Source organism: Equus przewalskii, chromosome X, assembly GCF_037783145.1.
Source record: "Equus przewalskii isolate Varuska chromosome X, EquPr2, whole genome shotgun sequence".
Taxonomy (NCBI): Eukaryota; Metazoa; Chordata; class Mammalia; order Perissodactyla; family Equidae; genus Equus; species Equus przewalskii.
In genome coordinates, this window is record NC_091863.1 from 59,079,561 (window position 1) to 59,095,029 (window position 15,469).

Sequence of the window (15,469 nt, forward strand, 5' to 3'; positions counted from 1 at the left end):
AGGGATTGGGGGTGGAGGGAGGGACGAATAGGCAGAGTACAAGGGATTTTTAGGGTGGTGAAACTATTCTGTATTATATTGTAATGATGGATACAGGACATAATGCATTTGTCAAAACCCATAGAACTCTGTAACGCAAAGTGTGAACTTTAACGTAAACCATGGATTTCAGTTAATAATAATGTATCAACATTGGTTCATCAATTGTAACAAATGTACCATGCTAATGCAAACATTATTCAGCCTTTAAAAAGAAGGAAATCCTATCATTTGCGACAACATGGATGAAACTGGAGGACATTATGCTAAGTGAAATAAGCCAGACACAGAAAGACAAATATCACATGATTTCACTTACATGTAGAATCTTAAAAAAAAAAGGCAAACTTATAGTGAGAGAGAGTAGAATGGTGGTTACCAGAGGCTGGGGGGTGGGGGAAACGGGGAGATATTGATCAAAAGGTACAAACCTTCAGTTGTAAGATGAATAAGTTCTGGAGATCTAATGCACAGCATGGTGACTACAGTTAGTAATACTGTATTGTACACTTAAAATGTGCTAAGAGAGTAGATCTCAAGTGTTCTCACCACACACACAAAAAAATCAAAACTATGGGAGGTGATGAATATGCTAATTAGTTTGATTGTGGTAATCATTCCACAGTGCATACATATATCAAAACATCACATTGTATACCTTAAATGTATACAATTTTTATTTGTCAAAAATAAATAAATAAAAATAAAAAATAAGAAGAAGATAAACTGTGGAGGGAGGAGGGGGCAAAGGGAACTTCCTGCACTATCTGCTCAATTTTTCTGTAAACATTAAACTCCTGTAAAAAATATTCCTTTAATTTTAAAAAAGTGTAAAAAAGAGAAAAAGAACTGTGGTAGACTTATATTGGTGGCTCCCAATGAACCACTTCTCCCAGTGTTTATGCCCTTGTTTAGTTCCCTCCCACATTCACTCTGGGCTTGACCTTGTGACTTGTTTTGACCAATGGTATATTAGCAAACACTACACAAAAAGAGACTTGTCTTCTCAGAATTCTCCTTCTTGGTGCCTAGCTGCCATCTTTAACAAAGCCTGGGCTAATCTTGCTGGAGAAAGAGGCTACTTAGAAAGGCTCTAGAAGATAAGACATCATGCAGAGAGAAAAAACACATGGAGGAGAACCAAGACACCCCAGCTCAGCCACCAGCTGAACTCAGACACTAGAGTGATCCCAACAAATATCACTGGAACAGAAGAACCACCCAGCCAACCCACAAAATCATGAAAAGTGTTAAATTGTTGTTTCAAGCTACTAAGTTTTGGAGTATTTAACTGTGCAACAATAGGTAACTGAAACAGCAATCTTTCCTTTAAAAAAAAAAACTCTTAAAAAACTGAGCTACTGATAACACTTACAAAATAATAGTATGGTGGGATGCAAGCACAGAGTTGTATTTTAGATTCTTACCTATGTGAATTCACCTGTCTTTAGAGGGAAGAAAGCAAGACATTGGCCTCATTAGAAGGCCAATATTAGAAGTCCTTTATTTTTAATAGAAATTCCTTACATTTATATAAATGATTTCTAGATAGCAAGGTGCTTTCCCATGAACCCCATATCCTAATGGTAAAACCTTGGAGGCCAGAATAAGAATTTGGGAATTGATGCAATGTAAGGCCATAACTTATTCCTGAGCAAGAATAATATGGTGAAAATTGTATTTGAAAATAATTCTTCTAGTATCTATATATAGGTCATTTGGAGCAAAGAATTTTGGTGTCCATGAAACAAGCCAAGTTGTAAAGCAGGTGGAAAATACCAAGGGAAGCAATGATAAGAATCTGAGAGATGTGACTGAAAAAGGATCCACAAGATTGATCATCTAAGTAGATATAGTGAAAGAGAAAAGTCAAAATGGGCTCTGTATTTGTTTTCTATTGCTGCTATAACAAATTACCATAAACTCGGTGGCTTAAAACAGCACAAACGTATTAACTTACAGTTCTGTAGGTCAAAAGTCTAACACAGGTCTCACTAGGCTAAAATCAAGGTGTCGGCAAAGCTGCGTTCCTTTTTGGAGGCTCTAGGTGAGAATTCTTCTCCTTACCCTTTCCAGCTTCCAGAGGCCACCACATTCCTTGCCTCATGACCCTCTTCCTCCATCTTCAAAGCCAGCAGCGTTGCATCCCTGAGTCTTTTGTTCCTAGTCATATCTGCCTGTGACTCTCCCTCTGCCTCCCTCTTCCACTTTTAAGGACCCTTGTGGTTACATTGGGCCCACCTCCATAATCAAGGAGACTCTCCCGATCTCAAGGTCAGTTGATTAACAACCTTAATTCCTTAATTCCTGCAACCTTAATCCTCCCTTGCCATGTAACTTAACATATTCACAGGTTCTGAGATTAGGACATGGACGTCTTCAGGGGCTTGGAGACACTATTCTGCCACCACAAGCTTCGAGGGTTAGAACTTGGGAGCTCAAAAGGATGGTAGTACCACTGACGATAATGGAGAAGATGAAAGGAATCCATTTGGATGGGAAGACAGCAAAGTTTTGCCAAGTTAAGTAGAGTGTCCAAATGGCAGTGGTCCCCAGAGCTCTTGGTCTTGAGGGTCTGATCCCAAGAAACACACCATGATTAAGGACATGAGCTTAGGAAGCTGTACACATGGAGGTAAAGTCTGAAAATTCTTGAGCCACTGATCTCTTAGTTGCTTTAGAAAGAGAATAACACAAAGATGAGGAGCTGAAAAAGGAAGTGCCCTCATCTAGGCTCAACATGGGGCAAACACTCATTCTTTGGAGAACTGAAAGAAATCAAGAGAAGGCCTAGAGGGGCCTGAAGATGGTGTAACAAAATTCAAAAGGGGACCATTTAGCTGGTCCCCTCAACCACATCTGTGGCCCAGATGTTCCATGTAACCAGAGCATATGCCCACACCAAAAAGCCAACATTATATGCTCCACGAGATCTGTGGCCAATGTAAAAGTGTGGAGGAACCCGTCCACATGGCAAACCAACTTTGTTATTTGTGTCACATCAAAGCCAGAGCCTCAACGAATTACTGCCCTCTGAGGTCATTTAATTATGATTAAGTGAACTAAGAACCAGTGTAAATGGTATTTTATACTCCAGTGAATTAAGGTATGAGATGTAGCCGAAGTGAGTAAGATTTATGGCCCAAACTCATGCAACCTTACAGTAATTTCATGACACTTTTACTATGAGGCAAGCGATGCCAGCTCTTGAAATAATTAAAAGTACATACCAACTACAAGGCTGGGCTTCAGGCATTTATGGGAAACCAGGAGACAGAATGAGGAGCAGGTTTCTTTGTGACTGATTTACTCTGGATAGCAGCAGCTGTTTCTTTTACCTGCAGCAAAAGTCTTAATTAAGGTGGGAAGACTGATCCTGAGTAGGTCATGCTGGCTCCACAAGGTCAGACCACACCACACATCCCCAGGAGACAGATTCCTCCACAAATGAATCGGTCCCTCCCCAAATGAGAAATGCTTCATAAACAAGTAGCTTTTCAACTCCCTAGGCTCATACACCACTGCCCTCTGCAGATCCTTTTGTGCCCTTGAGATTCCCTTAATCTGGTTTACCATCCATGGAAGCAAGGAATCACTCTCCATAGATCCCAAGGGAAGCGGCAGAGTGGGACATGGGTCAGCCAGAATGTCCCCCATTTACCTTCAGCATTTTGTTCCCCATTGACAGCTATCTCTTGCCTTCTTGTACTTCCGCTTCTTCAGGTTTAGCGCCAATTGACATCTTCCTGGCTTCTGATTTTGCACTCCATCTCAGAGATTCTGACCTCACCTCTCCCATTCAATGAGGGGGGTCCCATGGACAGAACCCAGAGCCAACCATAAGGGAAGATCTCTATTACCTTTAGCTTCCCATATTTCCAATTTAAGAAACTTCAAGTGTGAGGGTGAATCTTTGCCATCATAACCAGTTAAATTCAAATATGGGACAGAATCTTCTCTTTGCAGCTCCTAACTCTCATGACAGTGCCTGATTATATCAGGCGTAAAGAAAACAGGGGGATGAGGAGAGTGCTATTAATCTCTAATCACTGAATAAAACAATATGTTTTTATTTATCAGGCTAGAGGAGTTAAAGAACTCAGCTATTGGAATACTTTCCTAACTAATCTCCCCATCTTCAATCTTTCCACACTCTAATCCAGTCTCCCTCTGTAAACTGAATATTTTTTTCCAAACAACAAATCAGTTCAAGTCACTTTCTTCCTAAAACCTTTCAATGGATCCCCATCGCCTGTTGGACAAAGTCTATACTCCTTATGGCCAAGAGCAGAGCTTCCCAACAAGTGTGCCCTAAATGGATTACAGGTGTAGCCAGATATTGATCCCTTCAGCCCTGCGGAGAGGCCTAGGGTAGCTGAGCCCCAGAGACCTTGGCCTTAGGAAGAGCAACCTTTCAACTTGAGAAAAAGGTTGGAAAGAGGCTTTTCAAAAATTTGATGCCTCCCTCCCTCTCTAATCTCCTATTTAGCTCCTAAACACACACACACACACACATACATACACACACACATTTTCTTGTATGTGTGTATGTATGAGTGTATAAATGTTTGCCATTTAGAGTATATGTAATCTATATAGCTTAAGGATTATATAAAACATTATAATGCATCAGAATCACCAAGAGAGCAAATTAAAATGCAGATTCACAGACCCCACCACAGAGATACAGTAAGTCTTAGAATCTGCATTTTTAAGCAGCAGCCCATGTAACTCCGATGCAGACGGTCTGTGGACCACACTTGGAGAAGTATAGCCTACTCTAGCTATACTGGACTATACCATAATTCTTCAAATACACACACTCGCTCCTTTATCTTTGCCTATGCTATTCCCTGTGCTTGGGATGCCTGTCCCCCATCTTTCACCTCTTTAATCCTTATTTATCCTCCAGGCCTATGCTTAGACCTCATTTCCTCTGGAAAGCTTTCCCTGATTCCCCAGGCCACGTTAGGTGTCCCTCCTCTGCTCTACCTGAGGCCCCATACTTCTCTTGTAGCACTTAAGTGATTACCTGTCATAGAGGCAGAGATCATGTCAATCTTGTTTACCATTATATCCCTAAAACACTCGAGCCTATGACCTAGTTCATTATAGGTATTCAGCAAACATTCAAATTCATGTCTTATCTTGAATACAGGTCCCAAAGGAAATCTAACTTCAATTGGCCATTCAAGATCTAGGTGTGATAACCTCTGTCAGCCTCAAAATAGAGCTAGCCACCAATCTAGCTCTAGACTCAGAAAGCCAGGAACCCAATTCTTCCTCATTTCCTAGTTTGTCTGAACATTCCTTGTGTTTTGTAGCAAAACTGCTGCTGCTGCTGCTTCCAAAAATTTCATTCTCTGTGGATGGCGCTGCTTACCACGTCTAAGGCCCAGGGGTACACCAGAAGACCTTCTTTGTCACCCCCGACACAGTTCCCATTCACCAGCATCTCTCTTTTTTTGAGATTTTTATTTTTTCCTTTTTCTCCCAAAGCCCCCCTGGTACATAGCTGTGTACTTTTAGTTGTGGGTCCTTCTAGTTGTGGCATGTGGGACGCCACCTCAGCATGGCTTGACGAGCAGTGCCATGTCCACGCCCAGGATTCGAACCAGCAAAACCCTGGGCTGCCAAAGCAGAGCGTGTGAACTTAACCACTTGGCCACAGGGCCGGCTCCCTCACCAGCATCTTGACAATGGCTTTCATTACCCAGTATCCCTCAGAAATTTTTTCCTTCTGACTTCTTTTCTGAATGGTTTTTGCCTATCCCAACCAGGGATGTGACATTTCACTTTCATCTAAACCAGAGAATTGTAAAGCATTCCTCAGGCCCTTTCACCCTCTCTGCTAGTAGGGGTACTAGTTTTAGGGCAACCTTGTTTTCCCGGGACATTCACACTTTTAACATTGAACATCTCCTATCTCTCCACTTCCTCTGCTGTCCCCCCAGCCCCTGGAAACCACCATTCTACTCTCTGGTTCTATAAGTTCGACTTTTTTAGATTCCACATACAAGTGAGATCATACATATTTGTCTTTCTGTGTCTGGCTTATTTCACTCAGCATAATGTCCTCCAGGCTCATCCACGTTGTCACAAATGGAAGGATTTCTTTCTTTCTCATGGCTGAATAATATTCCATTTTGTATAGCTATACCACATTTTCTTTATCCATTCATCCATCGAAAGACACTTAGATTGTTGGCTAAAGGGTAAAAAATTTCAGTTATAAGATGAATAAGTTCTGGGAATCTAATGTACAGCATGGTGATTATAGTTAATAATACTGTGTTGTACACTTGAAATTTGCTAAGAGTAGATCTTAAGTGTTCTCACCACACACATGAAAAATGGTAACTATGTGAGGTAATGGCTGTGTTAATAAACATAATTGTGATAATTATTTCATAATGTATACATATATTAAATCATCAAGTTGTACACCTTAAAAATCACATTGTGAAACCTAAATATATACAATTTTTATTTGGCAAGGATACCTCACTAAAGCTGGAAAAAAATAGTCTTTTAGAAAATTAAAAAAAGAAAGAATGAAAGTCACCCCATCTCAGGAAATCTCTCAGTTCTGAGCAAACCAGAATGGTCAGTCAACCTATGTTTGCCTTTACAATAGTAACTAGTTCCCCCACCCCTCAGATAAGCAAATATGAGTTACTCATCCCTGAAGCCAACAGGGATCCTCCAGTTGAGATTCCCAAAAGCCACACTGGGACTACCATTTCCACACCCATTATCAATACTACTCCATCTTGACTGTTTCTGGGATGTACTGCTTTTATACCTAAGTAGTCTGTCGCTCTCTTACACTCATACCACCCAAAAGACTCCCCTATCTCTCACAAGTACACAATTCACACGTTAAGAAGCAATGTTTGACTTGTCTGCTCTGGACCTGTTCTCACTGCTTCAGGTCGAGGCTTCATCGCCCTTATGACTTCTGGGAACTTTTTTTTTTTTTTTGCAATTTTTAAAATTGAAGTAAAATTTTGCCATTTTAAAGTGATTTCAGTGGGTTTTTTAGTATATTCACAATGTTGTGCAACCATCAACTCTTCTAATTCCACAACATTTCTATCATCCCCAAAATAAATCCCATAACTAGGCAAAGATCTTTAAGGTACCCCTCCACTATTGAATAAACCTGTTCTTCAAATATGCTGATAATAAAAACAATAGATTCTGCATTTTCAATTGTTTATCTAATAAATGGAAATGGGATATACAAATTCAATATGCTTGGTCTCCTTTTCAACCAAAGACATCACATTTGAGGATAGAATAATGAAAATAACAATTCCTTACATCACATAAGTAACAACGATAACTACTTCCCTTTATATGCTGCCTTATAGAAGGGGTTCCCACATACTCTCAGTTGGTAATATATACGTAAGTCTCAGACAGGTGCAGGGTCTCACAGCTGGTCGGGAGCAGAGCCAGCGCAGACCTTCTGGCTTGACTCCGAGTCAAAGGCTCTTCCCTGACTCTGTACTGCCTCCCTGGCTGGGCTGATTCTTACCCAGCCAGCGCTTATGGAGCTAATCTCCATTTTGATGTAAAGCTGACTGGCCTTTGATAGGACTCTAACTCCTGAACTTAGTTTCATTTTCCTGCTCAAATTCCAGTCAGGCAGAGAGGCAACTGAGGATGACATCCAAAAGGGAGTTATGGCCCAAACTGAAGGCCCAACTTGGCACCTCCACCGTGGGAACAAGGCAAACATACACCAAAGAGAACAAATATCATTGGAAGAGCTCCAGCCCCCCAACCCGTGACCATGCATTCCTCCTCTTTAGAGGTCACCCGGGCTAAAATAGACTCATTTATATTTCACCCTTTATCCTAGGATTTCCTTAGTCTCTCCCAGAGGTGCTAATTAGGAGAAACCAGAAGAACATGTGGTAATAATGACATTGGCCCCTCATATCTGCACCAGGCTTTATGGTTTATGAGGCCTTTTCACATTTATTGTGGCTATTTAATACTCTCAACAACCCTGTGAGGTAGATTAGCATCATCCCCATTGAACATAAAAGTCAATTTAGACCCAGAGGGGTGACCAGACATGTTTTTTGTCCCACAGTTAGTAGGTGAGAGGCAAGAGTCAAAGACATGTGCCTTGAAGAGGCCTCATGTTATATATTCAACTCCCATCTGGTCAAGACTTGACTAGAGGGTTAGTTTCCTGGTACATTCTTGTGATGGTTAGCTATGGGCTAGCCCAGGGCCCCTCCCTAGGCCCCAGGAAGTTATATCTCTTTAAGCTCTCATCCCGCAATTCCAAGGCACCCAGTGCCTTGATATTGCCTATGTAATCACCACCTCCACCCCCTAAATCAGGTCCTTCCCAGCAAGCTTTTCATAGACATGATGGGAGAATTAAAGCAATAAAATCACTAAATATATTCTAAGCAGAACTTTCAGCCTCCCACTCCATCTTTGAGTTTACCTGCCATTCTGTCTGGGGTCTTGACAATCATACTTCTTTCTGCTGGCTTATAAAGGGTAAGGGAGCTTCTCCAAGTTCCAAAGTCCTTACAAGAGGAGGCAGTCAGACTTGAAACCAATAACTGGTTCTGTTGTTTAGTTTACGACCAGAGGCCTGGCTCCAGCTCTGGCTCTTGGCTGGCCTCTGTGAACAGAAAGAAGGAAACTCATTATTCATCCTCTGTTTCCAAAGTCCGATCTAACTGTCTGCACGCAAATTCCATGACGGAGTTAGGCGCTTTAGGTGGCAGCAGGTGGAAAGTGTTTCATTCCTGATGGGAATTCCTGGGCCCAAATCCCAAGCCCCTCCTTCCCTTCTCACAGCAGCTCACAGGCCCCTGATCTCTGATTGCCCCACCATCTCCTAAGCAAAGCAAACAGAATCCCAGCCCATCCTGGCCCCAGCAACATCTCCCTTAAGTGCTGACTGCTTACCTGCATTAGGAACCAGGCCCTCCAGGAATTGATTGAGCTCAGTTGTGTGGGGCAGTGGCAAGTGCTCTGGGCTGGAAATGAGCAGCCCAAGACTCCTAGGCCCACCTCCATCTCAAATCACGTCTATTGAGGTCTAAGTTTTCTCATCTAGAAAGCAAAGATAATAGTGGCTTCCTAGCTTGCCTTCCTAGGGTTATGCACAGAAAATGAAAACTCCTATCCAAAAACAAATGACAGAAAGTATGGAATAAACTTGTTCAGCCCACAATCTCTCAGTCCCAGCCCCAGGGCACAGTCAGTCCCTGGTTAGGGGATAAGAGTGTTCCAAAAAGGACGATAGAGCAGTTAAAACAAGCATTGCCTTCCCAGGCCTCATCTTCCACACTGTTCCCTGAGTCTGAAGGTTATCTAAACTGAAGTTGATGGGGATGGCATGTGAATAATGTGTTAAGGGGGGTGCTTTGCCAGTAGACACGAGAAAGGCCTGGGCATGGGTCCATATGTATATGAGCAAGAATTGGAGGAGGGGGACTAGGGATGCCAAGAGGCATAACGGCCAATGTGCCCAAAGTGTGTGAATCGCATCCATGTACAAAGCATAGCAGTGCCCACCCTCACGCAGCCCTCTTTTATACCTGCTATTAACTCCTCCAACAAGACCACCCTTTGCTGAGGCTTGTGCAAGGGGATAATCCCTTCTTCTCATTGTGATTCCAGCTTAGCTCCAGTCTGTGAGGACAACCAAGGAGCCCAGGCTTTGCCCTCCAGGAACTCATACCTGTAATGGGGAAAAGAGACATCCGCAGACTTGAAGAAGTAACTTGATTTTTAAGATATGCTTAATTTGAGCTATCTAAGGGCATCCAGGTGGAGGTTTCACCAGCCAATTGAATATATGGATCTGAGGCTCCAGAAGAAGGTCAAGTCTGGAGGTAGAGATTTGAGAGTCATCTTAAAAGAGATCATTGTTAAAGCCATGGGAGTAAATAGGATCTCTCAGAGATCTGAGGGGTACCTTATAGAGCAAGAATGGAAGAAGGCCAAGGATGGACTCCTGGGACCAATTACTTTGAGAAATTGGAGGAAGAAGTAGAATGGTTCAACCAAGGAGACTGAAAAAGAGCAGTCAGAAAGTAGAAGGAGAACCAAGAGAATATCATCATGAAAATCAAGGGAGGAAAGTTATTAGAAAAGAGGGCGAGCACAGAGAAAATGTGTCAAGGAAATGAGCACAGAATGAAGGCTATTTGATTTGGTGACCTTTGAAAGAGTGGACTTAATTAAGCCTTGAGGACAAAACCTAGACAGCAGAGAACTAAGGCCTGAGAGGTAAGGTTGCCAGAGCTAGTATCCAGATTTAAAAGATTTGCAGGCCACTGACAGGCTGGAGGGAGGAGCCAGATTCTTACAGCAAGGTCAAGCAGAGGACTTTCAAGGAGAGGGAGAGCCAAACTTTCTGTCCTCCCTATCATTCTCCTATCAAAGTCACCTTAGACACCTTGGTCACCTTCCTGTCTTCTTCTGAGCCTATCCTGCTTCCTGCCTTGTCCTATCCTATCTCTATAGGCTACAATGAACTTGGCTGAAGAAATATAGAGCCACTGTAAATACTTGCCCTCTGACCCCAACTGGGATGTGCCTACTGCCCAACATATTTTCTAGGCATCTCATGTTCACTCCCCAAAGCAATGGTTTCAATTCTTGTCTACTTTCCTTAACACCTTGGCCTCCACCCACTCTTTCTTGGCAGATGATCTCACTTCCTGCTATACCTACAAGATAGTCTTTTGAGGCCCAAACTTCCTCCACTCTACCTCAAATGTCTCAAACTCTATACCCTTACCCCCACTCTCCTCCTTCCTCCTTTCTTTGAGAAGTACAGCAGTGCCCCAATCCATGCCTCCAATTCAGTTCCTACTAGTCCCCCTCCAGAACTCTGCTCCTTTATTTTATCTGCTCTCAGATTGATTTAGATGTGTGTATCTTGTTTCAACAAGACCCTGAGCTTCTTGTGACAGAGACTGTTACACTGTTCTATAGCTTCCACAGCAAAGCTTATAAAGAGTAAATGACTTGAGAGAGCAACCTAATTTCAACCATTCAATACACTATAAATCCTTGGAAAACCAGCTTTTGAGAAGTAGTTTAGCACAGCTGTTAAGAGTACATACTTTGGAGCCAAACTACTTGGATTAGAATCCTGGCTCTGCCATTACTGGCTGTGTGATCTTGGATTATTCACTTTTTTCAAATTTCCAAACATATACAAAAGTTGAAAGAATTTTACAGTGAACACCCACATATCCACCACTAGATTCCACCATTATCATTTTACTGTACTTGTTTTATCATATATATACACTTATTATCCATCCCTCTATCTATCCATCAGACCATCCTTTTGTTGTTGTTGTATCCTATACTATGTTGCAGACATCAGTACATTTTCCCCCAAACACGTTATCATGCATGCTATTAACCAGAGTTTAGGATAATTTGCATTTAATTTCTTTGCCTCAGTTTCCTCACCTATAAAACAAGAATAATAATAGTACCCACCTCAAAAGATTTGGGGGAGGGTGAATACATGTAAATACTTAGAATAGTGCCTACATATAGAAAACAGTCCAAAAATTTAGTTATTATTGTTATTACTCTAACAAATTCCACCGTCTCAATTGCTTCTAAGAGAAACAAGCCAGCAGGCCAGCATTGCATTCTCCTCCTTCCTGTCTTATCCCCACATACACACAAATTTATAAATTGTCTCCTAGGTCTTCTGAGGTCCCCACACCAATAGGAGTTTATCCTTTCTCCCAAAAGATACAACTTCCTTATGCCACAACCTCACATCCTGAGGCACTTAGTCACCCTGGCCTGAAACTATAGAGCTTCCTTTTTGGCTGTGTGATTCTTTTCTCACCTGTCTTTGCTGCACTGTGGTCAGGGGCACTTGGAGAGAGAACACTTGCAAAGGGCTGGAAAGGTCTTTGCCAAAGGAAGTGTCTTTCTTTGACACCACACTGTTCTTGATTCTGTTTCAAATCACAATCCAATCTAACTTGAAAATCACAGGTGGGGGAAAAACTGACTGGAGTATTTGCCCTGTAAGCCAAATAAGCAACTTGGGGTAGGAAAGAGGGGTGGCACAGATCATGACCAAAGACATCCCTCTCCTCTCCAAGAGGAGCCACGTTGCTGAAGAGACTTGCCTAACATCCCAATCACACTCCCTGTTATTATATATAACTGACTGGGGAAAGCCTTAATCCAAAGGAACACAATCCACCCGCTGCCCTGGATAATTTTCTCTCTGGGCCCCATCACCACACTTCTTGACCAAGTTATATGTGGTAAGCAGAATTCTAAGATGGTACCCCAAGATTCCCAGCCCCTGGTGTACACATTTTCTCCCATTTACTCAATCAAACACTAATTTCGGTGCTGCTGTGAAGAGATTTTGAAGACGTAATTAAAGTCCCTAATCAGTTGACTTTATTTTAGGAAGAGTATCCTAGGTGGGCCTGACCTAATCAGGCGAGCACTTAAAATAAGTCAGAGACATTCAAATCAACAGAGGTTCTCCTATGGGCCTTGGAGAGGCAAACAACCATGTTGTTAACTGCCTGTGGAGGGGGTCACATGACAAGGACCTGAGGGTAACCTATAGGAGCTGAGAGTGGTCCCCAGCCAGCAGCCAGAAAGAAAACAGAGACCTCAGTTCTATAACCACAAGGAAATTAATTCTGCCACAAATCAGTGAGCCTAGAAGAGGACCCCAAGCCTCAGATGAAATTGCAGCCCTGCATACACCTTGATTTCAGCCTGGTGACACCTGAGAAGAGGACCCATCTAATCTGCACCTGGACCCTGACCCATAGAAACTGTAAGATAATAAGTTTGTGTTGTTTTAAGTCGCTGAATTTGTGATAATTTGTTACACAGCAATAGAAAACTAATACAGTGTGGAAAATCCTTTTTTTCTCTTAGTTCTGTGAAGACAACATTAGAATTTGTCAAAAAGAGCTTTTACCAGGAAACCAAGAGCAAACAAAACAAACACCAACATAGACCCAGCTAATTTTATGTAACATTGAACTCTGATCCAAAAGTAACTCAAGCAGTCCCACAGATTGGCCTGTCTGACATAGCTAATGGTACATTCCATCCCAGTTCCTTTTTCTTATACCTCAGCATGGTCTGAGGTAAGAAAATCAATGCTAAAGCAAGCCACTGAGACATAGAACCCCAGGATCTGGGCTATATCCTGTTTTACATCCAAAGGCTCCCTGGCCTTCTGGAACAGAAAGACCCTTTCCTTTTCTGTCCTGAAGATTACTCTTCGGGGTTACATATCCTCCTGCACCTACCTTGCAGTCACTTCTCTAGCTAATCAGAAATGTTTTCAAGGCTCCCGCCACTGGAAATCCTATCTTCTATCCTGGCCTAGTCAGCCCTGTGGTCTGTGGACCATTGACTGAGGTTTATTCACTAGCCAGTTTGTAGGTTTGTGCTCTTTAATTAGTGAAGTGAAAACAACTGTTGATTGAAGCTTCATGGAGCTGCCTCCTTCTTCCCTGCTTAAAAGGTCAAATGTGCCTCCAGAAGCTGCTTCATTCTCTTGGAACAAGGTGACATTCTTCAACTCTAGTATCCAAAAACGACCATGAAAATTCCCTAAGATCATCTTCAGAAGGTACAATTCCAGTTTGTATAATACTTTACAGGATAAATAGAAATATACAATCAGCAACTATCAGAACTAGAAGGGACTTTAGAGATCACCTAATTCAGTGGTACCCAAATATGGCTTATCCTCAGAATCCACTGGGGAGCTTGTTTGGTACAGATCCTGTGTCCCACATCCAGATATCAGCATTCAGGATACCTAGGAGACAGCTCAGGACTCTATCCTTTCAAAAAAAAATGTCTCCAGATGATTCCAATGCTCAACTAGGTTTGGAAACCAATGCTTCTTTTTTTCTTGCTTCCAGATATGTGCCTTTCTTCTTCTATGCCACTGTGGGTTACAGCACTGTTGAAGGCTTCCAGCTCTACCCTTGGCTCCATTCACTATCATCTTACTTCTTGAAGCCATAAATGGTAAAAGTAATGGTTAGCAATAATGATTTCAGGAAGAAAAAAGATATTTAATCCTCACAAAAACTCTGTGGTGTGGGAGTTTTGTCTCCATTTTATAGATGAGGAAACTGAGAATTACATAACTTGTTCAGGCCCTCATAGCTAGTAAGTGGTGGACCGAGCAATGAAAACCAAGTCTTCTAAATCTAAGAGTTCCCTTTGCTACTTCCATGATGACTTTATTAATCAAGTGATGGAGACTTCCCATTGAGGCTGGGGAAAAGGCTTGAGTAGAAGGAAGGCATTAGGCAAAGGACTAGGGATGAAAGCAGAGGGAACCTAGAGAGGTGGTTCTCAACCTGGAATGATTTTGCCCCCCAGGGGACATTGGGCAATGTCTGGAGACATTTTAAGTTGTCACAACTGGGTGAGAGTCTGCAACTGAGTAAGGAGGTGCTACCGGCATCTAGTGAGTAGAGGCCAAGGTTGCTACTAGACATCTTACAATGCACAGGACAGCCCTCCACCACACAGCCCCCCCAAAGAATTATCTGGCCCAAAATGTCAAGAGTGCCAAGGTTAAGACAGCTTGACCTAAAGTGAAGGAAATTGGCCAAAGATGAAGGAATATGCTGCTTTTAGCTAAAAATAGGGAATGAGGTAAAATATAAGGCAAGGGAGAAATGCCACGGCCCAGGTACCACAATGTCCAGTGCCTGCCCAAAGAGTTCTCAGATAAGCCATGGAGGTCTTTTGCTTAAGTGCCCTAAAAGCAAAGCGCCAATTCTCCCCTCACCTGGAACTTTTGAAAAGCGACTTTAGAACCACAGTTCCCATCACAGTTCTAGAAGGACTGTCCACACTACTCTGAGGGAGAGTAACTTACCCTCACAAAGGAGAGAAGACTCAGCAGAGAGGGACACGGAGAGAAAAGCAGAGAAACAGAAACCGAAACAGGGACAGCATGCAGAGAAAACAAGCTTCAGAATATGCACAGAAAATAGCAAAAAGAGACTCCACTTGATACTCACAAAACAAATCATCTAACTGGGAAAAAAAATTAATCTAAAAGACAAATGTTTCTGAGGTAGGAGGAAGCTGAAGAACATCAGGGCTGAGAGATACCTGGCCTTGTTAACCCATGAGCCAGGGGTTGGCCTTAACCTATGGTGAGCTGCAGAGGTCATTCTGGAGATGCCTGGACTGTCCCAAGGTCCAACTGGGCACAGGAGATCTGGCCGGGCCTCTATCCAGGGTCCTACTCATAGGAGAAATACCCTGAGCTGGACAGATTGGCTGCAGGAGGCCTAAAGAAGACCTTGAAATTTGAAATATGGAGAATCAGCCAGTATGATTGATGAAGACAGATGATACAAACTAAATCTGGACTGGAGCAAGCCTG

At 42.4% G+C, this 15,469-nt stretch overlaps 1 long non-coding RNA gene across 2 annotated transcripts in view; it reads right to left on the bottom strand.

Annotated features, from left to right (window-relative positions):
* Positions 1-9,276, bottom strand: part of LOC139081140 (uncharacterized) — a 28,651-nt gene extending 19,375 nt beyond the window's left edge. Inside the window, exons 1-3 of one of the 2 annotated variants that reach the window (XR_011536194.1) lie at positions 8,986-9,276; positions 8,513-8,695; positions 3,270-3,377 (exon numbers count right to left, since the gene is read on the bottom strand). This is a non-coding gene — a long non-coding RNA (uncharacterized lncRNA). Of the gene's footprint in view, positions 1-3,269; positions 3,378-8,512; positions 8,938-8,985 lie in introns of those variants that run through there. The other variant, XR_011536193.1, reaches the window with a different exon arrangement.
* Positions 9,277-15,469: the final 6,193 nt, after the last annotated feature.